Genomic DNA, 25238 nt, shown 5'->3' with positions numbered 1-25238 from the left:
TGAGGCAGTGACTTAAAAGCAGTGAAGGAATTACATGGTAAATTATTATTTATACTGAGGTAGGAAAATAGGAGAGTCAGAAGATGTATCATAGCACTGGAGAAGTTCAGATGATTTTGTGCTCACTACTTCTGTGCTTCCATGAAATTATGATTGCTTACTGTTTGTAACATCCTGTATACTTAGTTTCAATTTATACATGTTTTTTCCTCTCCAGATAACCATGCAATTTACAGTGTGTAATAGGAGGTAGGATAGCCAGGATTTGATCTAACAGGGTAATTGTTGTTGCACAAATAAACACTAGGAAGAATGGCAGATTTAGAAACAATTTTTTTTTTTTCTCTAAAGGAACTGGCCCACAAAATTCTCTCTCTAGTTTTAAGTATTTGGCCAACGGAAGGAGCAGTCAAGTATGTTCACATCACTTTGTAATGCTTATCTCTTCCTGTGTATCCTTTAAACTCTACTTGTTTTAGAGGAAGAGAGTGTGCCTTAAAGTGGTTTAAGCATTTGTATGGAGGGCCAAGTGTAGGTCAAAAAAAATCAATTTTGGGGGGTACTGAAGTATGAGAGGAAACCTTGCAATTCAAAGTTAGGTATCTGTTTTGAAGTGGCTTTTATAGGCTTCCTTTGTAATGTGTAGCAATTCACCTGGTGTCTTGTTGAAGAGCAGCACAGAACTGGGTGAGTCACTCTGAAAACAGTGATCTCTGTTGACTGAATGATTCATGTTGTTAACTAGCTCTGAAGAGGCTCTTATCTCTTAGATAAGTTAAGTGCCACTGTTGGTGTATAATTTTGGAAGAAAGGTTAGATTTTCATAAGTCTCACAGAAGGCCAAGGAAATAAACTATAAATTTGTGCATTAGCTTGAGCCCTCCATCTAGTCTTGCATATTTAAGACAATCCCAAGGACTTTAATAACTACACCAGAAGGATCTCAAGCTTCACATATAACAGAGGGGATATACATGACTAAGATCATGCTGTTTCCTCGTTAACCACTTCTAGTGATAAAAGTAATCAGTGTCTGGGTAGCTGGAAGGATGCTTATCCAGTAAATGTGTAATCTTGTTAAGTGTAATTTTGAGTGGGCATTTAACGTCTAAGATCTTGATTTTTATCTAATTGCTATTTCATTTATAGCACTTCATGTTGGTTCCTAGAATGGGTTTTAATGTTCTGTGCTTATTTCACATTCTTTTGGGTTGTGATGTACCTTGAAGCAATGTGTGAAATGCACGTAGCGTTTCTGTGTCTTCGACAACTTTTCATCAGAACCCAGAAACGTGAGGTGGACTCTTCAGTGGCTGATGCACTGTGGCATGCAGCAATTCAACTGGTACATAAATGTGTTTGTCACCCCTGGCTCAAGTAATTTTCATGTGATTATAGTAGAGAGTCTGACCAACAGGGTCTGAATGCAAAATACCAATATTGTCACAAGTTTTTTGAGAGTTTCTGCAACACTCAAGACAAAAAAGAAAAAGTATCTTCTTACAAGCATGTAAATGTACACCATTTAACAATAGTGTAGCGGTAAATTCTTAATCCACCTCAAAGTGGATCTCACTAGCTCTTGTATGAAGGGCTAGTATCAAAAAATAACCACCAACAGTGCTGTCAGGGAAAAAAGAAAATCACAATTAATATTTGGAAATAAAATGTGTAGGTATTATGGCATACAGTTCTAATTGCATACCAGGACATCATAGACAAAGAATTTTAACAGTAAAGGTTATTATTTTAGTAGAAAAGGTAGTGATGTGACAGTGCAATAGCACCAAAACACTTTAAATAGCGCAGAAGAGGTGAGGAACAAGGAAAGAGTTGAAGGCTGGTGGAATAAATTTGCATTAAATTAAAAAGCGCTGCATTATAGGGGTAATGCTATCGTCATTATAAACTGGAGGTAGGTTCACAGCGGATTGCTGCAAATCAGCAAACTGCTCTGATCAGTTCTCAGCACACCTGTTCTGAGCACCAGAGCATTTACATTTGTATACCTCTAGTCATACACAGTTGCTGGTTTAGAAATCCTTATGTTACAGTTTAATTTTTGTATGTTTACAGAGACAAATTGCCTTTATTTGGTGTCTACTTTCCACAAAGTACAGAAGATCATTAAGAGTACTCATTATTTGCTTTGATGCTGCAATTTTACCCAAAAACCTTTTGTGAAACAGGAAACAGCATCATGTTTTGCAGTGTAGCTGCTCTCACTGGAAGAGGCAGCTCATGTCTGCACCAGTTTGTTTCATAACATGATAGGCAATTTATCACCCTTCTTCCATCATCTCATATAGTAATGTTTTCAATGGATGTTTTGATTTTGACTTTAGATTCATGTTAATATTAAAGTAAATTTTCATGTCTGTATGCCTTTCTGCAATTATTTTTTAGCTTTTTAAGCAGTTCCAATGCTCATCTTTTGAGAGTCACCCACAAAGAGAATTTGTTGCCTATTTGATTAGGTGGACATTTTCCTGTGCATAGATTCCATAGTAGCAAAGAAGGAAATGTAGTGGGATTTCAAAGCTACAAAGATTTCAGAAGATTGCACTGTATTAAAAGCCATTTTGTCTTTTTAAATACCTGTGTATTTTAAGAGCTTGTGAAACAGCATTAGATTTGATTACCACAAGGGAGTAGGGACTTAAATCATAGCATTGAAGGTAGTTTTCCCTCTGCTTTGTCACTTTCTAGTCATCAGCCTCTCCTTGGTGACTTGACTGGCATTTGCATGTCATTTAATCCAGAGGGTGCTGCATTTTCTTCCACTGATATATATCTCAGTAATGATAGTGTTAGTCCTCAATTAATACCATTGAACATGACCTAAATACAATTTATTATCAGCAAATTGAATTAAATAAGTCTCTTATTCAGTCTCTGCCTCTTGTGGCCCTTCCAGAATGTTTGAAGATGTTGTGTGTCTACTCACAGCATTGAGGATTTGTTATATCTTCTCCATAATGCTATTTTATTTTATATAAAGGTATTTGTGCAGCTGTATTTCCTTAAGTTTCTTTGGTTATTTCTTTGAAACTATGCCCCATCCCCTAAAAATCCTTAAAAAACAAGGTGATCCTCTGGCTGGCGAAGAGTGGTATCCTAAATCTACCAAACATGTTCTTTAGCCAGCCACTTGATATTTCAGGAATTAAAATCTTTCAGACACTTTAGAGAGTAGTAAAACTACTCTCTGTTACACAGCTCTGTGCAAAGAAGCTTTGTAATTTAATATTACATGACATTTTCTTTGTCATTTAGATCTGTAATATCTTCATAAATGTGAGGGAGATAAAATGGCATAAAAAGGAACTCAACAGAAATGGGAATTGCAAGTCAGTCAAATAAGTGATGTAACTCCTTTTTAACTGGGGGATTTATTTATTTATTTTTTAAGTTGACTGGTTTCATCTGTATTTGAAATCACATTTCCAGAATTTTTTTGAAATGGAGACTGGCTGTATGTGTTCAGAGTTAATTTGCAGAAGCATGCATTTTCTGCAGTGTAGCTCAGAAAGGGAGAGCGATGGGATAATCAGGTAACAGGCTGGAGGCATCCTCCAGACTGAGGCTGTTCCAAGTCCCATTTCCCTCCCTCTTCCTGACTTCCTGAACTCAGCCTTTTGATCACTGGAGACCTGCTTAAATTATCTCCATGTTTTGTTTTGGAGGAATGTAACTGGTTTTGGGTTACTGCCTACCAGTGACACGTTCTCTGGTGGTGAAAGGTCCCAAAGAATGTGAAAAGGGCATGTCCCTGTCAAAATGAAGCTGGCTAATTCTCTCTATAAATGTCAGCTTTTACAGGTGGGAGAAGAAAGTGGAATCATACATCCTCAGAGTAAAGGGTGAAGACTGTTATGGCTATCACATAAACAGTTGGAAAACAAAGTCATTTTTCAGAGTAGAGAAATACAGTTTTGAAAAAGTGCATTATCCGACTGGAAAGTGGCTGCAAGCTGCTTCATATGTTTGAATCTCTCAGGACTGTCTGGTGAATGGATCCACCTGATTAACACCAAATTCAGCTATTGGTGTGTGATAGTTTGAAGCAAGTGTATAATTTTTTTTTTTTTTCTGTAATTCCTTTTTGAGGAAAATTGTATCTCTGGATCTGTTAACAGATATCTGTTAAGTAACAATTTTGTAGAAGTCTACTCATGTCGAGAGTGGCAGCAATAGCTGCAAGGGGTACATTCATCTTCCTTTCCCCGCTGTAGAGATTTTCTGGGCTGTTAAGAAAAAATAAAATGCAAATGAAGCTGGTTATGTGTGCTAGTCAGGGGCTCTGCAAATCTGTTTTTCAAATCATATTTTTCTGAGACAAACATATTTCTCTTTTACCACAAAAGTTTTTTCCCCTCACGGCTTGCCTTGTCAGAGTGAATTTTTAGAGAAGGGGGTATATTTATGACCAGGGTACTTGGCATGATTCTTTCACGTGTAGCTTTGTCATCATCATAACATAATCTTCAATACATACTAGATGACTGTTTTAGTTTTAAAAACACAGTTTTAAGATTATAGAATCTGAAGATCAGTGATGACTTCCCTGTAGTTCACTTTCCTGTTACACAGAATATGAGCTGCTCAAATAGCTGCAGAATTCTTCCTCACGTTGCATTATTTTTAGGCAATATACAGTCTTCCTGTGTTATTGTTTGTGTTATTACCTGCAAGTTATGTAACATTGTCAAAAGTCAAACAATTAAATTTGTGTAAATGGACCTTATGTGTAATCACTGGTGTGTTAAGAGAATGGGACAAACAACAGGTGACTCCCTTCAGCTGCATGACAATGAATAAAACATTTTGGATACGCATCAGAACTTCCATCATTTGAGGCACCCATGTGTATGGCAAACATGTGCTGTTTGTGTTGCTTACAATTTTTTTTGGCAAAGCCTCCCAAAAGTCAGGGCTTTGTTTCAAGTATGTGGTTAGTTCTAAGGTGTCACAAAAGGTCTTTCTTTTTGGGGTCTTTTGCCTGCACTCATGAAATAATTGGATAAAATAATAGAATTACTGGCTGTGCATGCTTTAGAGAGGGTTACAAGATTAATTTTTGCATTAAGGAATAAACTTATGTACAGATTTAAAAAACCAAAACCTTAGAGATTAAAAAAAAAGCCAAAACAGAACCTAGAGAAAACCAAAGCAGTGAAGCTTGACTGGAAATGCCATAACTTAAATGTGCTTCTACTTGAAAGTTTGGTTTGGCAGAACTTCATTTTAAAGTTACATCAAAGTCTATTATTAAAGGACATTTCCATGTTTATTGTCTAAAATGCAACTTGTATGTATTTGGAAATTTGTAAGATTAGTTCTTAATAGTTATAAAAATCATGAGTTGTAAGATTAGTATTTCAGGATTTTGGTTGTTCTGTGGGGATGTTTGGAAGCCTGTTCATACTACATCTGAAGTGCTAAGTTTCACTAGATTTTGGAATCAGACTGTGAGGACTTTCACTGAGGATGTGCATCAACATATTTGAGCATTATAGCTAATTCTGTATCAAAAGAGTTCACAGGTGAGTGTTATTGTCATTGGATAACAACAATACTTGAAAAATGAAAATTTGTCATGAATACTGTTACATGAGACTTTCAACCACTGTGAAAACAGAGCACATAAATAAAAGGGTCCTATTCAATGCAATTATGCCAAGATCAGGGCAAAATAATGCGCACTTTGCCTGAAAACTGTTCTTACATGTCTGTGTTTTCTCAGAAACTGTGTAGGAAATTAGGAGTAGAGTTCTTGATGGGTTGTGATACTGTGAATAAACAGATTATTCTTAAGCCGATGACTAATTTAGGGTGTTATGGTGGCCATGCTGGGATGGATGATTAAGCAAAACTGGATGTTTTATACTCTTGCCAGAAATTGCTGTGCTGCTGAGCAAATTCATAAATCAAACAACGTGCTGGCAGTCTTTTTGTGGAATGGCAGCTCTTATGGGTAAAAGATTATCTGAAACCTTGAACCAAAACTGGGGGATTTGGCTCTTAAAATGAGGTGAAAGCTGCGCTTCGCACATTTCGTCATCAAGTTGTTAGTTTCAGAGAAAAAAATTGAATCAGAGTTGTTCAGGTTGAAGAGCTCTACTATTTCAAGCACGAGCCTGAGACAACTATTGAGGTATTTTTCTTGAATCCAGCCAACATAGTGAATTGATACTGAAGTTCTCCTTAGTTTTGCTTTTCAGAGGCCTGTGGAAGACAATTTGGACTGCTAGCATCAAGTATAAATGCGAATAACAACAGATATCCTAATTGCATGAAGAAGGAAAAGGAGGCTTTGATACTACAGTCTGTTTTCTGTGTCTGATGCTGCTTCTTCTCCTTTCCCACAGCACTAAGTGATGTGCTGTTTAATAGGCCTCCAGCCTGTGTGCCCATGGCTGAGCCTCAAGCAGAGTTTGGAGGGAACTCCTTGGTGCAAGTTATCAAATTAACTGGCACTATTGGCTGTCTCCTCTTTTTTCCCCGCTTGTGAGCTTCCTCAGGTCCAAGGGAGTCTTTATATGGTGTTTTTGTCTAATAGATGTCTAATATATTTTCTCCCAGTTTCTGCTTTAGAGTCTTGATCTCTCTTCACTGCTCCTCCTCCTCCCTCCCCCAAGACATCGTGGTAGAACTAGATGAAGCGAAGAGTGTTCCTATTTTTACGAGTGTTTCCATTTCCTAGCTGATGATGCAGGATGTATGCCTGGAGGCAGAAGTATAAAGTCAGACAAGTAAAATGCTGACTCGTAATCCTCATGTATTGGTTGTTCTGATGCTTTCTTCCCCAGTATGGCACTTTGAAAAAAGTTTTTCTGAATTTTTGGAAGACTAGCTTCTGAGCTAGTATTTGGAGATAAATTTGCAGTGTGCCAATACATTTTGCATATGAATTGAGAATATTTGGTAAATACTCCATATTAACAAAACATTATTTTGATTCTCATTCCCCAGAAAACAAAAGTATCTTCTGTGTTTAAAATGATGAAGAAATTCATTTTGGTTTTTCTTTTTTACTGTCATCAGGTTAAAACCTTTCTTTGAGATCATACTGCTGACAAAGACAGATTTGCATCTTTGTGTCTGTGAGCTGTTTTGGTGAGAACTGTCTGACTTGACTTGCATCCTGTATGTAAATTGATTTCAGCTGATCACTTTGAATTTGAAAGAAATTTAATTTGAAAACTGCCCCTTTCCACTCCCTGAGGTAGTAGATGCTTGTCTACGTCATCTGTCAAGCAGTGCATAGTCAGCATATGTCTGTTCCTCTCCTATTTAAACTGTTTTCTCCAGAGAAAGAAAAATTCCCTTTAGACCTGGCAGACATCTGCTGACTCTTTCCTACTGCAAAGCAACTGAAAAGATATCTTTCCTGTGATTAAAAGAAATATGTCTGGAGGCGCTTAGTTTTGGTTCAATTAATCAAAGATTAAACACATGTGGACTCTCTAAACTGGGCTTCTTTGTGCTTCTATGCTATCAACATTGATTGGGGAGAGGAGCTGTGTGTTAGAACTGGCTAGACTGAAATGTAATTAGTTATCTATATATATGCTATATAATTCCGTTCCAAAATATCACAATAAGTAGGAGGGGAAAAAACAACACAAAAAAACCCCCTCGTTTGTTAGTTTTTAATTAATTTATAATTTTAAAGTATTTTAGTTTAAAGGGGAAAAAAAGGGGGAAGTGTCAAATATTTTTTGTAACACTTGCTTTTAAAAGAAAAAAAAAAAAGAGTCTTAGAGTTATGTGATTGTGCTACTTCATACATAGTTGGCATTTTGGTAACCATTTCCAGATGCCAAGGCATTTTTGGTTGCTTTTGTTCCTCAGTTCCTGTTAGTAAATGCTTTCCTGGCAGAAACTGTTAGTGTTAAAAGTCTGGTTTTCAACTCAATGCCTTATCCTTACTCAACAATAGTACTACTGATAGACTGTTTCATAAAAAACCTGCAGGCTTTTCTCTGATGTTAAAAGAAATGGATTACTTTCTTCACCTGCAAGTAGACAGAATATGTAGACTAAAAATTCTGCAAGAGTAAGATGGCAATAATTAAGCAGATTCCTTGAATACCATGCTGTTCTTAAATTTTTCATCAGACACTAGCAAGTCTCTCTTGTAGACATCTTTATCTGAAGAGAATTTGTATGGCTCCAGTTTTATTAGTGGAATTAGTTCTTTGGTGTATTATGTGGTGTGGTTTTAAAACAAGAAAGGCTCCACTGATAAAGTGACTTTAAAAAAGTCTCAGTAAAGTGGTGTCTTCTAGACTGCTCTTTGTAATACCTATGATTTTGGTTTATTAACAGGTCAAGTTTTCCTCAAAATATATGAAAACTTACAGATGTTTCTCTTTCTAAATAAACATAAAATCCAGTGTAAAGGTAATTTTCGTCAAAATACTTGATATGATGGCAAAGTTTCTTTATAAAATAAATGTATTAGACATGTAATAATAATTATTGAAGAAGTGGACACTGGAATATTCAAAACTGCCATAATAGAATTACCTAGTAAAATACAATAAAAATCTCCTCAACTTGTCGCTCTTTCACTCTTAATGGGCTGAACTAGTCCTTTGATATTAATAAAAGGTGTGATGGTAAGCATTGCAAATTATTTCATTTTAATGTGGTAACTGAATTAATTAGGTTTTTATACCCAAAAATAGTCACAATATTTTCCCAAAGTAAAAAAATCATAAAGGTCAGCTTACTTTAGTAAATTTTGTCTCTATATAGAAGAAAGAGAACCAAGGGATACTTCAATTCCAGCACTTTAGCATTGTTTTCCTTTTGCAAGAATACCATGAAAAGTCCTCTCTCCTCTATTTATAAGTAGGTGTTTCAAAAGAAGTTCTTAAAGGCATTTTATAATATTTAAATGTGCCCATATTTGGGAATGAAGGTGGTCTTGCTGTTTCCTAGACAGAAAAACTGAGGCAGGAAGAAATTAAATCTTAATCTCAGAGGATCACAAAAAAAATCTGTCAGCTCTGGAGAGATTGGGAGTTCTCTTGCAGTTCTGTTTGTTCCTCACAAGACTGCTTTTCATTGCTGTGTTTTAAGGACTAAGTGAAATGTTTCATAGCAATTTTTAGCACTAATTACAAATAACTTTGGAAACCCTTTGAAATGTTCCAAAAATTACCCCATTTGGGTGGTGCTGGGATAAAAAAATTACTTCTCTAACTTGTAATTTTCCATTTTCCTGGATTTATTCCTCTAGAGCCTGTATTGCTGATTCTCTATGGTTATGGCCCTCCTTATTTTTTTGTTTACTCCCTGCCCAGCTGCTCATGGCTCAGGTGAATATATCAAGATGATTGAGTCTTTAACCCTCTGTTGCCCAGAGAGCAAAGGCCAAAAAAGCACAATATGTAGGTGCTGTGGGAGATGCTGGAAACAGGGACACTTGTTTTTCTGCCTTCAGTTTACTGTGTTCCTCCTGGGCTCAGGAATGTTCCTGCAGAAGCAGATGAGAGTCATTGATTTTAATTTCACTGATGCTCAGGGATAGTGTCTAAATTCAAATTTAGGCCAGTTGCTTTACTACATAGACTCAATGAGGCACTCAGTGTCATGGTTTAGCTATTAAGGTAATGTTAGGTCAGGTTGGATTTAATGATTTCAAAGGTCTTTTCCAGCCTAGTTCATTCTGTGGTAGAGGATGTGAAGATTTTGTGCCTAGACCAGGTCTTCCAGACTATCTGCTCCAACAGTGTGACCTCCTGTTGCAGAGTTTGTATCTCCCATGAGGGAGTGGTGCTGCTTTCCTCCCCTGTTTTAGGGCTTCTTGGGGCACCAGTTTACTCACGCTCTTCCCTGGTTATTAAAGTAGTAGATGTGGCAAAACTATCTCTGAAAAGCTCGTCACAAAAGGTGTCTGATCTCGAGAGCCTGGTGAGGTTGTGGTCCCTCCTCTGGCTTAGCCCAGCTAGGGGCAGATGCTCTGAAGGACCCAGCCTGCTCCAGCCGTGCCCCACTCAAGCTGCTCTCTGGACAGGCAACTTGGGAAGGTGGGAAAGTGCTGGAACTGTTGCACTTCCATTCTAGCCCCTCAGCCATCACCCACGTTCTTTTGTTCCTCCCACTCCTTACTTCTCCTCACTCCCTTTCTTTCTTTCCCTCTCTCCTGTGGGCTAAGCAAATTGTTTAGCACAGTACATGATGTGCAGTCTTTGCTCTAGGCCATCGCGGGATCCAAGTAAAACCATCTTGCAGAGCTGGATTCAGCCTTCAGGCTGTCAGTTAGTTATCCCTGTCGTAGAGGGAGAATTGCAACTCATGCATATTTCTGCTCTATGTCATGGAATAGATGCAGAGCTTCAAAGTTAGGAGGGTAGAAAATGGCAGCAGTAATTAGCAGTTACAGTCCCTGGTTTTGCTCCTTCAGTGTGCTGTCACCATTTAAATATTTTGTTGCTGGAAAGAAGAAAGTAAGCTTATTTTTTTCCTGACTTCAATTATGACAAAAAAGAAACCTGATTTAAACCAGTCTTCCTAGAGGATTAGATGAGTGTGAGGAGAGCTCGTCCGTAGAAGAGCAGTGTAAACTAACAGTAAAAATACTGATTTACTTTTCTTCAAATTATCTGACTGCTTTGCAGAGAGTCAAGCAGTGACCCTTTCCCCTAAACACACACACAGACCCACTGGGTTAGTAGAGGTGGAAAGAGTACACTGACATAGCTCAAAATGCATTTACCCAATAATCATCAGTCACAATTTGCAGGATTTGCACATAAGACAAGTAAGATTAACAAGATAAAGAACCCAGATAAACCAGTAGTGGTAAAGCTAAGTCCACTCTCCGTATTTGGACTGAATGGCCTGGCAAGTATATGCTTGCATTAAAATGCCACATCATATGTCTGAACATGAAAGGTATATGTTCAGAAGTTTTGCATTATGGGACCATAATCTGTAAGCAAATGATGCTGAAAAGGACCTGGAATCACATTAGATAGTCTAACTAGATTTTTAGTTGAGCTGTAAATACAAGCAGAGAGGTAAGGTACAGCTGACTCATCAGTGAGACCATTACTGGAATGCTGAATCCACTCACATGCACAAAAAAAAGGACGTTGGAACGGGCTCAGAAAAGTTGCACAGATTATTCCAAATCTGAAAAGCTTGGGATACATGAGACTTCTGCTCAACCTAGTATAGTTTTATTAAAGCAAATGTTCAGCGTTAACCTGAGGCTACAAGTCAACTCATACTGAACAGAAATGCCAGTGGGGACTGTAATTCCATGACCATAGATGCAGGGATTCTGTGTCTATTAAGCTGTGTATATATATGTGTGCTACCCTGACCACAGCTACAGCTTGAAGAAGGTATAACTTCGTGTGCCTACGAAGTAAACCAGTACGTAAAACACTGTTTACTTTGCTGTACTTAAGCTTTCATACTGCTTTGGGAATTTAAATCAGCACTGGAGTTTATTTCACTACTGTTACTTATTCTTCAATTAAGAATACAGTCAGGGAAGTCACAGGATGACAAAAGAGGTGTACAGTTTGCTGCTCAGACTACTTAGGCTTCCTAAGAAACATTCATTTGTTGAAGAAACACATGGTTATTCTTTAGTGAATCTAAGCAAAGCAGAAGGGGCAGAAGAGAACTTGAAACACAACTCGCTGGAAAAGAGTGGTAGCTTTTAATAAGCTTTTGTTTTATGGGAGATGTTAATTCCTTAGGCTGTATCATACTGAAATGAGGAAATGTGCATTTTTAAGTCTTTGGGTTTGTGTTTGTTTTGTTTTTTAAACGTTTGCTTGAAGTATTCCTATATTGAAATGAACTGATACACAAGACTGGATGAAGCTCTGTGTGGTATCTTTAGAGTTAGAGGAGAGCAGAAAGCTTGACTTGGTCTGTGGTCTATATCCAAAGACATTAGGTATTCACCAGACTTTAGTTACTGTCTCTGTCTGTAATTCATCTTGATGGCATCTTGTAAAAGCCATAGACCACCAAAAGAGCAGGAAACAGTTGAAAGGATCTGGTTACACACTAGTCTTGCTCAGCAGATTTTTGTTTAAAAGTGTCTTGATGTGTGCACAGCACGAAACAGGTAAAGTTTTTTTATTCCTCAGCCTGTGGGCACTCAGTTTCATCAGATCTGCCAGCTGGGATTGTGTAAGAAAATGAAGAGTCTTGCCCAGTGGCAGAAGGTGCCAGTCCCTCAGGGCTCCATGCCTCCTCACTTTTCTCACCTTTTCCCCTTTTTCTGGGGGCTCGTAAAATTGTACCTGTTTTCTGTCAGTGCTGTTTGTTTTACCTGCAGTTTCAGTCCTTAATGAGGCACCTTATGCCTTCTCTTCTGGATCTCAGGGTTTTCAGTGTTCTTTGGAGTGTAGAAATGGGACTTGGCTGCCCTGCAGTTGCAGTGGCTTAACTTGGGAAAAGGGCTCCTGAAGCAGATGCTGCCCAGAGGGTTTAGGGAGGGAAGGGAAGGCTACTCAGAGGGCAGGCCTGAAAATGGGATTGTTACCTGCAAGAAACCAAGGAAACTATTTTTAATGGATCTGTCCAAGTGTGGTAAAATTCTGTGCATCTGTTATTTTCAAGGATTTATATTTTTTGAAGCTGTGTCAACAGCCCTTCTGGAATTTGGTAACTTCTACCCCTATAAAAGTGAACAGGTTCCTGATGATGTGTGGTGAGGGCTCTAAGTTCAGCACTGGGTTGTGGCTGAGACCTAAAGCACAGGAAGGTACGTTAAGAGTAATGATCTCTTTATTCCTGACTTTTAATTATTTGAGCCTCTGTCTTTCTGTTTAAATGATTTGGAGAGATGATAACTTCCCTTGGAGGGTATTAGTTTGGCTAAGATGATTTGTTGAGATATATGGCTTAGTGTGCCTAATGCCTGATGATTATTTACATCTAATTGTTCCCACTATAGATGTATTTGGAGGCTCTTCTGGTTGATGAGTAGAAACTGAACGTGAAATATACGTGCATAGTGGGAATAAAAAAATCACAGGTAGGCTGTTCTATAAGCCTAGCAGAGTGTCAAACTTTGGAACACATGGCATTGCTTTTTTAATTTCAAGGGAAGCAACTGAATGGAACATTAAGGTATGTCAGTGTTCATATAGATTCAATTGCTTGAAGTAATAAACATTTTGACTTTATACCTTTGATCTTCTAAATTAAACATATGCTAGCATTATGATTTAAATTGTTTAATTAAACATACATGTGTGCATTATGTAAGTTTTGTGCATTTATTTATCCAGGCATCTTGTTCAAAACTCTGAAATTTATTCAGGCATCTTGTTCAAAACTCTGTTAATTTAATACACAGAGAAATTCTACCTTAAAAGAAATAAAACACAAAATGTATTTTCAATTACTGCATGCAATAAAGATCTTTTATGAGCCTGTGCATTTTATTTTTGTATCTTAGATTTACTGTATCATCTATAAAAGAAGTAATATGGCCACTATAAAAAGTTATGGCAGGCTTTGCAGCTTTATTTTTAAGGCACTGACTGGGAAATGGTACAGATTTCACCTTCTTGAGGAAGTTCAAGGTGTGCGTGGAAATAAGAGAGCCTCTGCATCAAGACTTGGAAAGGAGTAGTGCTACACTAGGGCTCATTAGAGGGAGAGAAGCACTCGTTATGAAAGAGGATTTTATTCAAAATATATTGGAAAGTACTGTCTGAAAGCCCTCACCCTTTTTATGGATTGAAATAAAGTTAATGCTGGCAGATGCTGTGCTTTGTTACAGTGGGGAGAAGTGGCTTTATGGTGATGGGAAGGCAATTGTTTCTTTGTGACAGCCGTGGAATATAAGGTAGGATGGTTTCTTTGGGTAGTATAGTAAAATTTTTTCTAAATAGTGCTTAGCATGCAATTTCAGTGGTGGTTGTTAGGATGGTCAAATTCCACAAATGCTTTTGGAGCATGCTTTGCCATTTTGTTTAGAAAAATAGTCGTGATAATTTGGAGCTGATTCATAATAAAAGGTTCCCGGGTAGAGCATTACTGTTTCTCTTGCAGCTTTGTTCTGGGGTAAGGATTAGTGGTGGTGTGAAATAAGACTTGTTAGCCAATAAAAGTCTCTGTGGGATGTACTGAGTATGTCCTGGGGAAAGTTGGCTTTATGGTGTGACTGTGGGCACCTGAACTTGTTCATTAGTGGAGCAGAGGCCAAATCCCTGCAGTTCTGCATCGAGTGTTTGTAATGCACGGGAAGATTTTGGGGGAAGTGTAATGTGGATTCTCCTTTGGCTGCCATCTCAGCATAGATGTTAGGATAAATTTAAGGAGGCAGGCAATCTTACTGTTCAGAATTCCCGGATTCTGGTTCAAGATGGGAGTAGAAAAAGGCTGTAGATGAGGACAAAACTGATTTGTGTTCAGTCATTAGGTGATACAAAGATGCTCTTCCTCTTAGTGAGGGGAGAGAAAGTTAATTTTAAATCCAGTAACTTTTCATTTATTTAATCATTTTCTGGTAAGTAGGATAGAGAAATAGCCTGAGGTTTTTTCCTCTTTAGTTAAGAAAGGGAAACTCTAATGTGAAAGATTTTAATTTATTTTAATGATGGGGAGAATATTTGGCTTTTATTCATGGAATCCTGTACCTTGCTTTTACCTCAGCCTTGGGCACACTTCCAGTAAAGGAACTGTTAATCTCTATTATTACTACTATTTTTCATTTGTCTTTGAAGACCTAGTTATCTTGAGAAACTTGTCTATCCTTAAGGTTCACTTCTATTTGCTATTTTTCTTTCTTTACATATTTTTGTTCCCCCAGCTGGGGTTTATCTCTCCATGAAGTGATCTATATTAAATTAGTCCATATAAATAGACTGGTACAAAGTCTACAAACTATATCTTGGTTTGATATGGAATATTTGCAAAAGAAAAATAAATTACCTGAGAAGGAAGGCTATGTCTACACCAAAGTTCAATCAAACTGCTGCACATTCATAGCCTATGTCATTAGGCTGATACTAATTATAGAGGCAGTGTTGTATCAAATCTCTGGGCTGTTTGTTACTCCAGGTGGGCTGTAACCATCTCTATTAGATGGCACACTGACAGTTTACTGAAGCAGCAGATCACCTGCTGGAAGGGCTGTGCTCAGTTACTTACCTCGCTTACTTGACTTTGGCAAGCTCAGTGTAATTTTTGATCCCATCAGTCAGCATTTAGCAAGCTAAGTAATGGAGATGTTTTCCGTTTTAGATGGTTAGCAAAAATATCCTAGACACTTTGCAGTCTGTGTTTTCAGAGTGGTCAGCACTGGCCTGTTCTTTCATTTGTGCACCATTAGTACAAATTTCAGTTTAGTTTGTTTCATATTTGAAATAAGCAAATGCTCTCACTGTGGCATTTACAGAGGTTGGTTGTGCATTGTCTCTTTCTACAGACAGCTAGAGAAGGTCATTGATTCAAGTTGGTGTGATGTGGCCTTGCATGTTCATAGCCTTTGAACATCACTGAATAATCTGTTTCCTAGTGTGCATGAAGGTCTTCGCAGCAAGGTTTGTTTATTAGGAATAGTAGTTGAAAATAAATCCAGAAGTACTTTTAGTAACGTGTTTTAAGATGTATCTTTAGTAGCCTCAGAATCACCATGGTTGAAAGGTTTCTCTGGAGAATGTGTCGTCCAGCCCCCCCTTCCTCAAAGCCTGTCAGCTTTTAATCATATGGAAAGAGTTCAAAATAATGTCAGTGCCAAACTATGCCTGAGTTTATAAGGGAAAGTAATAGATTTCAGGTTGTCATAAATCTGATGCAATAAAGCAACTCTCTTAGCTGTTCCTCATAGCTTACTTCACTACTTTCTTTCTTAGGGGGGAAATCAAGAGATGCACTGATAAAAGTCGATATTGATCCAGGAGGTCTTTTTAGAGTTGTACTCTCTCAGACTTTTCTTAGTGAATTTTTTTTTTTTTTTTGTGCACACAGTTGCTTTTGAGAAAATGAAAGTTCTGGTAAATGCAGTGTGAGATTGCCTTCCCTTTTCTGCTAATTAAATGAGATTCTTTAAAAAGATATTAATTTTTGTTTGAAAATGTACAATGATTATTTCAAAGAAATTAAATAAACAAAAGTATAAACCACTTACAAATATATTTTTCTTCTGCCTATGTTATACTGGGCAGCAGGAGAAAATACTTAATTTCCTAGTGAAGTTTTGCAAAAATATGACATATAACCTTTCCCAGAGTTTCAAAAGTCACATATTACAAGGAAAAAATCATTGCCTTTACTCTGGTTGTAATGTCTTTTGGTGGCTGATTTATATTTACTTCATTGTGTTCATATTATGGTATCTGACAAAACTGTTAATTCTCTTCTTATCTATCGGTAAGAAAATTCTTCAGTATGAAAATATAATTTTAAGAACTGTCTTCTAATGCATTTTTGGTTTTGTTTTTAGTTTCCCTCCTAGAAGAGTATTAATTAGTATGTCAAACATGCACCACCACCCCCTCTCCCCCCCTTCAGTTCATAGGTATAGATACTGAGCAAGTCAAGAAAGCATTAAGACAACTTGCTTGGTTTTCACCCTTCTCTGTACTGACCATAGAATGAAATCCAGCATTCCCACGATCAAAAAGAGCTTACAGCCTAGACTGGGAGTGAACATGTTGAAGGAGAGGGTAAGGGAGAGTTGAATAAGCTGCAGGGAGTGGCTGTGTTGTACTTTAAAAGTGCTGTTGTAGACGCTTTCCCAGGCAGAGGTACCAAGCTCCAGCCTTTGGATATTGAACTTGGGCTTTGCCCTTTAAATTCTTCCCACCAGTTTTCAGCCAGTTGTGCTTCTCACCTGAAGTGAGTCCCAGACATGGTCCAGAGCTGGTTTACTGCTTGGATCTGCAGGATTTTTCAGCTCAGATGCAGACTAAACCACCCTACTGTTGCAGGTCTCGCTTTGTGTGTGGCAAGATCAGCAATTCTTTGTGCAGTTTGTGCACACGGACATTGTCATGAATGAGAAGAAGATAGGGGAGATTTAATGGGAATGATCTAAAATAAATAACCTGACTATAGTTTGGAAAGGTTTATTTTGTTATTAGTTTCATGTGAGAGAGCTCAGCGTGGATGTCTGTGCACATTGTCAAGGCTGCAATGAATACCTACCAGTAAAGGGACTGGGTGTAGCCTCCTGCTGCTCTGGGTTGCTCTATCTCACTCACAACACATAAACTCAAACCTGGTGTAATCTATGTAATAGCTGCACAATATAATAGGTAATTAAATATTTGAGAGTTTATATAGGCTTAAAAAAGAGCTGCAGCAGAAGCAGACTATTCTTTTTTAGATGCTTACTCTTTCTTTGTAGGTCTTCTCAAAGAATAAAAAAAAAAAAAAAAAACCAAAAAGGGATTTCTTACATGTAGAAATGTGCAGCCAGCACAGACTATTTTGAGTGCACAAGCAATTCCAGTACTGTGGAGTTCACTTCTCTGGATTGCAGCTGCTGAAGTATTAGGCTGCATTATCCCCATCCTGCAGTTGCTCTTGTTACTGCGTGGCTCAGAAAGTGGGGAGTGCAGGATAACCTCATCCCTTTCCTCTGTATGTGCAGCCCCACGGAGGTGGAGAGCTGGCTGATGGGACATCAACTGCTTTTTTTTGGTCAAATTAGGTCAGATGTGCTCTTATGGATACAGCTTAGCCAAGTTAAGAGGTCTTGGTTCCAGCTCTTTGCCTCTGTCCTTCCCTACCATTATAACATCCCTGCTTGGAGTCAGTCTGACTGCATGTGCAGCTGCTGTCAAGGCAACCTGTTTTGAGAAAATCTGAGTTGAATCATCCTATGTAAACTGTACAGAATTGTTTTGACACAACATAGTTAGGAAAAGGCTGTGTGCTGGCTGATACTTAGCCTGTATTTAGGCTAACGTATTTCAACAGGTATTTATCAGGGAGCAGAGCTCCTGGTAAAGGAGTGTGAATAAGAAGATGAAGGTGGGAATCTCATCTTGCTGTCAAGAGTTGCATAGAATCGTAGGATATCATGAGCTGGAAGGGACCCACAAGGATCATGAAGTCCAGCTCCTGATCCTGCACAGGACACTGCAAGAATCACACCATGTGCTCTATTGAACTTAATAACTTGGGTTGTTCTCAAACAATTTTAGAAAGAAAAAACCCCATGTGCCTGAGACAACCAGAACACATTTATATATTCTCTCACTTCCCTTAGATTAATCTCTTTCCATGTAAAATTTATAAATTGGCCTCCTGTATATCTTTCTCAGATTTCAGTTCCAGGCTAGTAAACACTTTACTATTTGCTTTCTCCAAGTCAGAAGAACCATTTAATATCCAGCATTTCTCCATGACTGGAACTAGGTCATTGCCCCCTCATTCTTCTTTTGACGAGACTGGATGAAATTCTGACTTCTGGCACAGTGACTTTTGTGGGGAATTCATTGATTTTTTGAGGCTTTATTTTGCAGTGCTTCACATTTTGCATTTCTTCAGCATTCTTTCATAAATAAGGATACTAAGTTTGCATGCAGTATTCTTCCTTAATTACCAGTGTAATATAGATGTTGGATTCCAGGCATTTCTCACAGAAAAATACTGCTACAAGCAGGGAGGGCTGTGACATATTGCTGCCACACTGTAAGTATGTACTTGGTAAAGGTGTGAAAAAATAATATGCCTTCAGGCTCTGTCATCTTTTTGGTGACTTCTCTCTTTTAATGCAGTATTTATGCCTGTGAGTGCATTTTCTTTTTTTGACTAGCCTAATGATCAACTGAACTTTTAGAATTCCACCTATTGATGTTCCTGCTATTTTCACCTCCTATATAAACCTTAAGTAATGGCATTTCATAGGGACTAATGTTTTTTGGCTGGATTACACAACTGTGTTTGCTTATTTGAAACAAAAGTCTAATTAGGCTGAGGCAGTCAAATTTTCACTGTATGAAAGATTTATTCTCTCAGAGTGCCTAAACTAAAAAGAATTTGTCAATTCATAGAACCATGTGGAAAAGAGAGTTTGTTAGGACCAACTGTAAAAACATTTACTGTAGTAGCTAACAGAATAAATATGTGTTTACAGTATTTTCTGTTTAGTATAATGATGTTGCATCCCACTGTAGGGGTTTAGGTCAAATTAATAGGACTCTTCTATGGGGAATAAACACTTACATATGAAACTTGTGAAATAATATAATTTTTTTAATGGTCAACCTAATTTTTCTGGACATAGAGTATAAATGAATGATGTGTCTGAAGTTCAGATAGGAATACTCTTTTGGTAGATTTACAAATATTATTTAAAAATTTAATTTAAGGGTTGTGTACTTCCTCTGCAAGACAGGGGAACAAATTTAAAAAGGTAAATTCATTTATATTTAAAGAAACATATCTTCAGAGCATTTGAGTCTTCATTAAAGGCAACACAGTTTTCTGTAGATCAGCACAAGAAAAGCCTTGGCTTGCTTCATCTGAGAGTAAAATAAATTTTCACCAGCTTCAGTGAAGTGGGAGCTAATTAAATGAGTAGTTATCTTTAGACAATTCATCAATAAATTGTGCATCTCTTCAATCATGTTTAAAAATTAAAAGTTCTCTTTGTTTAATTTTATAAAAAATTTAAGTTTTCTAGCCAGTGAATTTCTAATAAGAAATCATATGTCACTGTTGAAAATCATGTTGTTCTGTAGGTTTGGGATTTTTGGGTGGGAATTCTTTAATTTTTTTTTCCGTGTTTGCTCAGCAATTTAATACCAAGTAAGTGCCAACATGGAAGGCGTTAAAATGTTTATTATGAACCAACATGTGGTGAAAATTTATTGTTTGAAAAGTTGAGAACTTTGAAATACTGAAAAGATTAGTGGTTGATTTTTGATGTGTGTTGGTTTTTTAGCAAAAAACATGGAGATGGATATGGTGTTAAGTTTCTGCTCAACTATCACGAATTTCACGCCTGATGGAATAGAGTGAGTTGAAGGAGTGAGTGACCAGAGGAAATCTGTGATCCTTTGCTTTCAGTGTGAATCTTTCATGTCTCTGAGTCTTCTAACTTTTTCTAAAACTAAAAGCAGCATAAGTGAATACTTGATTCTGGGTCAAAACCACAGTGCATTGTCTCAGAGCCCTGCAATAACTAGCAGCCTAGACCATGATGCAAGTGCTTTATATAAAATAATTATTTCAACATTTTTAGAAAAATTTATTCAAACAAACATCTGAACAGCTGCTAGGGCGAAGTATTCGCAGGCATTGAGCAAGACTAGAGAGCTCTGCAAATCTCTGAAGCTTCAGAGGCACTCAGAATTTGAGGTCCTTCATCCCACTGCTTGTTGATGTATTCCTGCCTGCTAGTCATACATCCTTGCTATTCCCTGCAAGTGATGGAGCTTTTAGCCACTGACATCTGGCTGATGGACAGCAGCCAGCTGTGTTCCATGCCAGCAATTCTGAAGTGCTTTTATTCTTGGAAGTTTTTTTTATTTGTTTGTTCAGTGAGTTTTCGGTGTCGATTTTTGGTTGGTTGGTTGGGGTTTTTGTGTGGCTTCAACACACAGAATGGCTGAAACAGAATAAAAGGAAGAGCCAGAATATTCTAATAAAGTTTGCTGCTCCTATGGGACTTGAGGATTTGGGTTGAGTCTGCTTTTTTTTTTTTTGAAGAGCTGTGATTGTGAAGGTGGCAGTGTAGATGATTCTTGTTGTTCTTTTTCTTATTTCTTTATAAACTCAAATTGTGTCATAAAGGTAATTATTCAGAGCCATGTTTCAAACATAAAAACACCCAGTTAACTTGCAAGAATCAAATGTCCAAACCAACAGAAGTTGTTGCTGAGATTCTAGTTATTTGCTCTTAAAAAAAATAAGCCATTTAAGTATTTGTGCCATAAATGCTACTGTAAAACTTACTGGAACAGATGTATTTTTTTTCCTAATTGTATAGATTGCGGGAAGATTTTCTTTTTTGTCTTTTTTTTCTTGTTTTGAAATCTATAGCAGTATTTATGATTTTGTAACACCACTATTTCATGTATTGCTTAAAAGGTAAGCAGGGCTTCTCACAGTGCATAAAACAAAGCTCTTTTGCCAGAATGCGGCTTAAAACAATACTTCTACAAAGTATTTTTAAAATACTAATATTCTTTTGAGTTCTTTTCCCCACTTTGTGCATGGATGTGTGTGCACAAACGTGTGCATATGTGTTTGCTTTCTTCTGTTTGCCTGAAGTGGTGATGCTAATGCAGCACACTGCACATTAAGGCTTTGGGAGCTAAAGTGTGAAGTTCAGCCTCTAGCTAAACATCACCACTGAGCTAATCTACAATTTAGACTGATCCATCACGAGTATTTACAAGTAGGGAGAGTGCAGTTCAAAATTAAACAGCATATGGGTGCAGTTATCCCTGTTAAAATGGCCAACGTGCCTTGTATTGTGTGTGGAAGATAACGGGGACAGGTGGTAATCTGTCTTCTCTGAGCAGAGACAGCTGGTATTTTCCTTGGGCGTCAGTGCTGCCTTTCTGTACTGCCTTTCTGGTCTCACCTACCAGCTGATATCCTGCTGGTTAGAACAATACCAAGTGTATATTAACCCTTTGATCTACTTCTGTTTGATTTCCAAACGGGGAAGTGTCAGACTACCTGTGTGTAAGCTTGGTGATTTAATATTTCTAGTAACAGAGCTGTGTTCATCTTGGCTTTCTGACCACTGTGATGATATTTATCAGCAGATGGTAGATAAAAATCTTAAGTTTATAATTTATGTAGGTTTTTTGTTGTAAACGTCTGATAAAGTTCCATACTGAAGGAAGGTTTGAGAATCAAGCCTCTTTCATTTAGTTCAGGAGAATCTGAAAGGTCATATGGAAGAGAAATAAAACTGTTTTGTAGCTTCACTTCTATTTACTTCCAGCCATATTGCTTAATATTCAGCTATGTGTAACTTCTTTCTGAACACACTAATTTGGTTCCCAGCATGAGTATGATGCTTTTTTTTTTTTTTTCTTCTTTCTAAGGAGAACTTTATTAGTCAGAGCTGTTTTTTCTCTTAAACATTTAGCAACTCTCTAGGCTGTGGGGTAAACAGGTATTGATGCTCCATGAAAGGCAGCGGGCACAGCTCCCGTGAGACTCTGCCACTGCTTCTGGGCCCTGGCCAGTGGGAGCCACATTTGCCAGTCTCTACATGTGGCTGTGTTCAGTTAATTGATAAAATGATCCAGCCTTGGATTATTTCATCACGCCCAATGTTGTGGCTGGAGCCCCAGATGAGCTTGGGTAATGCTGAGCTGCCGTAAGGGGTGGCAGCGTTACAGGAGATGGCGTGGATGGGTAAGGAGTGGGAGGAAGCTCTAGGAATTACCATCACAGAAGTGGTCTTTAAAGCCATGTCTGTGAGATCAGCTGACTCCAGTCATGGTGGAAGGAAGGGAAAAGGGAACACCTACTGAAGGATAGATGAGACAGGGTGATGGGAGGGGAATGCAGCTACTGCAGAGTCTGAGGGAGGTTGGTGTTCAGACAGTTTCTTTTTTATCCCCAGCTAAAAATAATTTCATGTCTTCATCTGAATGGACCACTAGTGGTAGTGCTTGTTTTAGAAACCATGTTTATGCTTGGACATTGTTTTTTTTTAAATTTTTTTGACTAGTAATAAAAATGAATATAATAAACTTGGAGGAAAAAACCCTCCCCAGATTTGAAGCAACAGCAGAAAGATTCTGTCCGGAAGAGGAGCATGAGCTTTGTGCAGTTGTAGCCTAGCAGAGTGCTGTTGAAGCTTGAGTTTCCAATGGAGAGGAGACAGGCAAAACCAGAAATTCTGCAGAAATTACAGTGTGTTAACTTTAGAACTTGAAACCTTCATATCAGTCAAGAAAGTGGCCTCAACTTTAAAGTCTTCGTGAGCTGCCACATGTAGTACCCTGCAGAAGAGTTGGAAAAGGTGTTTTGATGGCTTTGCTAGAGTGAAATGATTACCTAGAGAGTCTGTGATAGAGGAGATGAAATGAAATTGCTTTTCAAAGTTAACAGTATTTGGCAGCATTTTGTCTGGTTAATTGTAATTTGGTAAAACTTTTTTTTCTTTTAAACGAAGGGTAGAAGAAACATCAGATAAAAGAACTGTTGCAACTAACCTTCAGAGTAAAAGACCCACTGTAGTTATGATTTCCTTCTAAACAAGTTAAGTTAGAAAATGCCAACATAATTTTGAAGTTTAGGTATGGATTTCTGATTTTTCAAGTTACCTTTTAAAGATATTACCAAAGACAGATTTTTATTTTTTTTCAATATATATTTTTATTACAAATCATCGTGGAATAAAAAGAACGTCTATAAAAAATATTGTCTGATTAAATAAATAAAATATTGGGGTTTGTGGATGGCTTTTTTTTTTTAGGTTCGTGTCACCAAAGAGTGATTTTTGCTTTTCAAACATGCTGAAATTCAAGTTCCAGCACAGAGTATCATCTAGGGTGGTTTTGTAGTATTACTTGAAACATTAGATTTTTTGCATGTACATATCTAGGCAGCACATGGCCACCCAGGGAGGCATGAACAGAACTTTGAGGGACTTCTGCTCTAATGGATTTCACTTGACTTTAATTGGTTCCAGCTTGTTAATAGTATGTATCCTTGGAGAATGCCTTTTTTTTTTTTTTCCTGTCTGATTACTGTTCACAGATCCACATTTAACAGGTATTTCCTAAGCAGAAGAGTGTCTGTACTGTTCTGTCCGTGTGTTTTTCACCCATGCAGTGATGATCAGCTACAATGATGAAAATTCTTCTTTTTCATTTCTAAAAGTTACATGAGAAACATCTCACTTTATGTCTAGACTCCCAGGATAAACTGGTTGATTTTAATGTCCAGTATTTCATGAGCCACTGCACTTAGATAATGTTCAGTGCTGCTTGAAAGCTGGGTTTTGGCCTTATAAAGGGAGAGTATAATGAAAGCAGTGGTTCATAGATTTAGTCTTTTATGCTTTGTTAGGTGCAAAAAGTCAAGATTGGAATTTATCTGATGAAGCACACCAAACTAGTACTAGTAATAATCATTTTAAAAATACACAATTTTAGGACCTCCAGATCTATCAGCTCTAGTTTGAGGAGTTAAAGTACATTACAAATAGAAAATTTCTGAAGTCAGCTTGGTGTATGGCTTTATTTTTTATCTCTGATTTGAAATGTGTCTGGTTTTGTTGCTGTCTTGTTTTCATTTCTCATTTAAACTAGCAGCCTTCTGAAGAAGCCTGAGCTTTGTGCCATTGCAGCTTTCTTTTCATTATGTAAAATCCACTGCACCACAGAACTCAACTGGCACAAAAAGTTATAATTGGAAGAACATATTGAAATCTGCATCCTGACATTCTGGACAGGTTCACTGACAGAGTGCAAAGTGAATGTGAATATTATTTTGAAGTGGTCATGAATGAACTGATCTTTTAAAAATTGTAATTATTTGTTTATTTTAAATGAATAAACAAAAATAAACATCTCTGACCCTTTCTTGTAGCAGTCCAGATGATTAGGGAGATAGTCCCTGAGGATGTGATGACATATGGCACGAGCTTTGACCGCCGAGTTACTGAATGTAAATAAAGGACACTTTCAAATGTTGCTATATTTGGAAAGAATCTCTCCCTTTTTCTTGCAAAAGATGCATCTTTAGCATCTAAAACTAGACAGTTACGGTGTATGAATACAGTGAAAAATGTCTAAAATGATGAAATTTCATGTTCTCCCTGTGCAGCTTCTCCTGTCGTGAAAGTTTTAGTGAACATGTAGCTTCATGAAAGGGCTTTGGTGTTTAAAGGAAGTTACACCCAGGATTTGTGTACTGAGTCCAGGAGTGCATTTATCAAAACCCTTTGGTGTGAGTCTGGTTCTTTTCCTCTTCTGCAGTAAAATGGGAACTAAGGCACATGGCAGTAAAGTCCAGTGTGGAATTCAAACTCTTGGAAGATAAGAAGTCTTTTTGCAAATCAAGGTCTTTAATTGTATGAGCAAAATGACTGTGTGGTAATACTTTCCTTCTGAATGATTTAGCCATTATTCTGTCTGGGCATGAAAGAGATTTATATGCAAAACTAAAAAAAATAAAAAGTGATTTCCCTGCAGTAGAACAAAGCTATAGACTATTCCAAATAAGTTTTATACATGGACTGATCATCTATAATACCTGGCAAATCATTAAGGCTTTCATGAGGTGTCTGCATCAGAGAAATGAAGCCATAG

General features: G+C 37.5%; 1 protein-coding gene across 15 annotated transcripts in view; it reads left to right on the top strand.

Moving 5' to 3' along the window:
* ROBO1 (roundabout guidance receptor 1) overlaps nucleotides 1–25238 on the top strand; it is a 654072-nt gene that overhangs the window by 401652 nt on the left and 227182 nt on the right. The gene's annotated exons all lie outside the window — the stretch shown is intronic.

This window comes from Aphelocoma coerulescens, chromosome 1, assembly GCF_041296385.1.
Source record: "Aphelocoma coerulescens isolate FSJ_1873_10779 chromosome 1, UR_Acoe_1.0, whole genome shotgun sequence".
NCBI classification, from domain to species: domain Eukaryota; kingdom Metazoa; phylum Chordata; class Aves; order Passeriformes; family Corvidae; genus Aphelocoma; species Aphelocoma coerulescens.
Note: the sequence above shows the minus strand (reverse complement) of the source record. Positions and strands in the feature narration are given on the sequence as shown.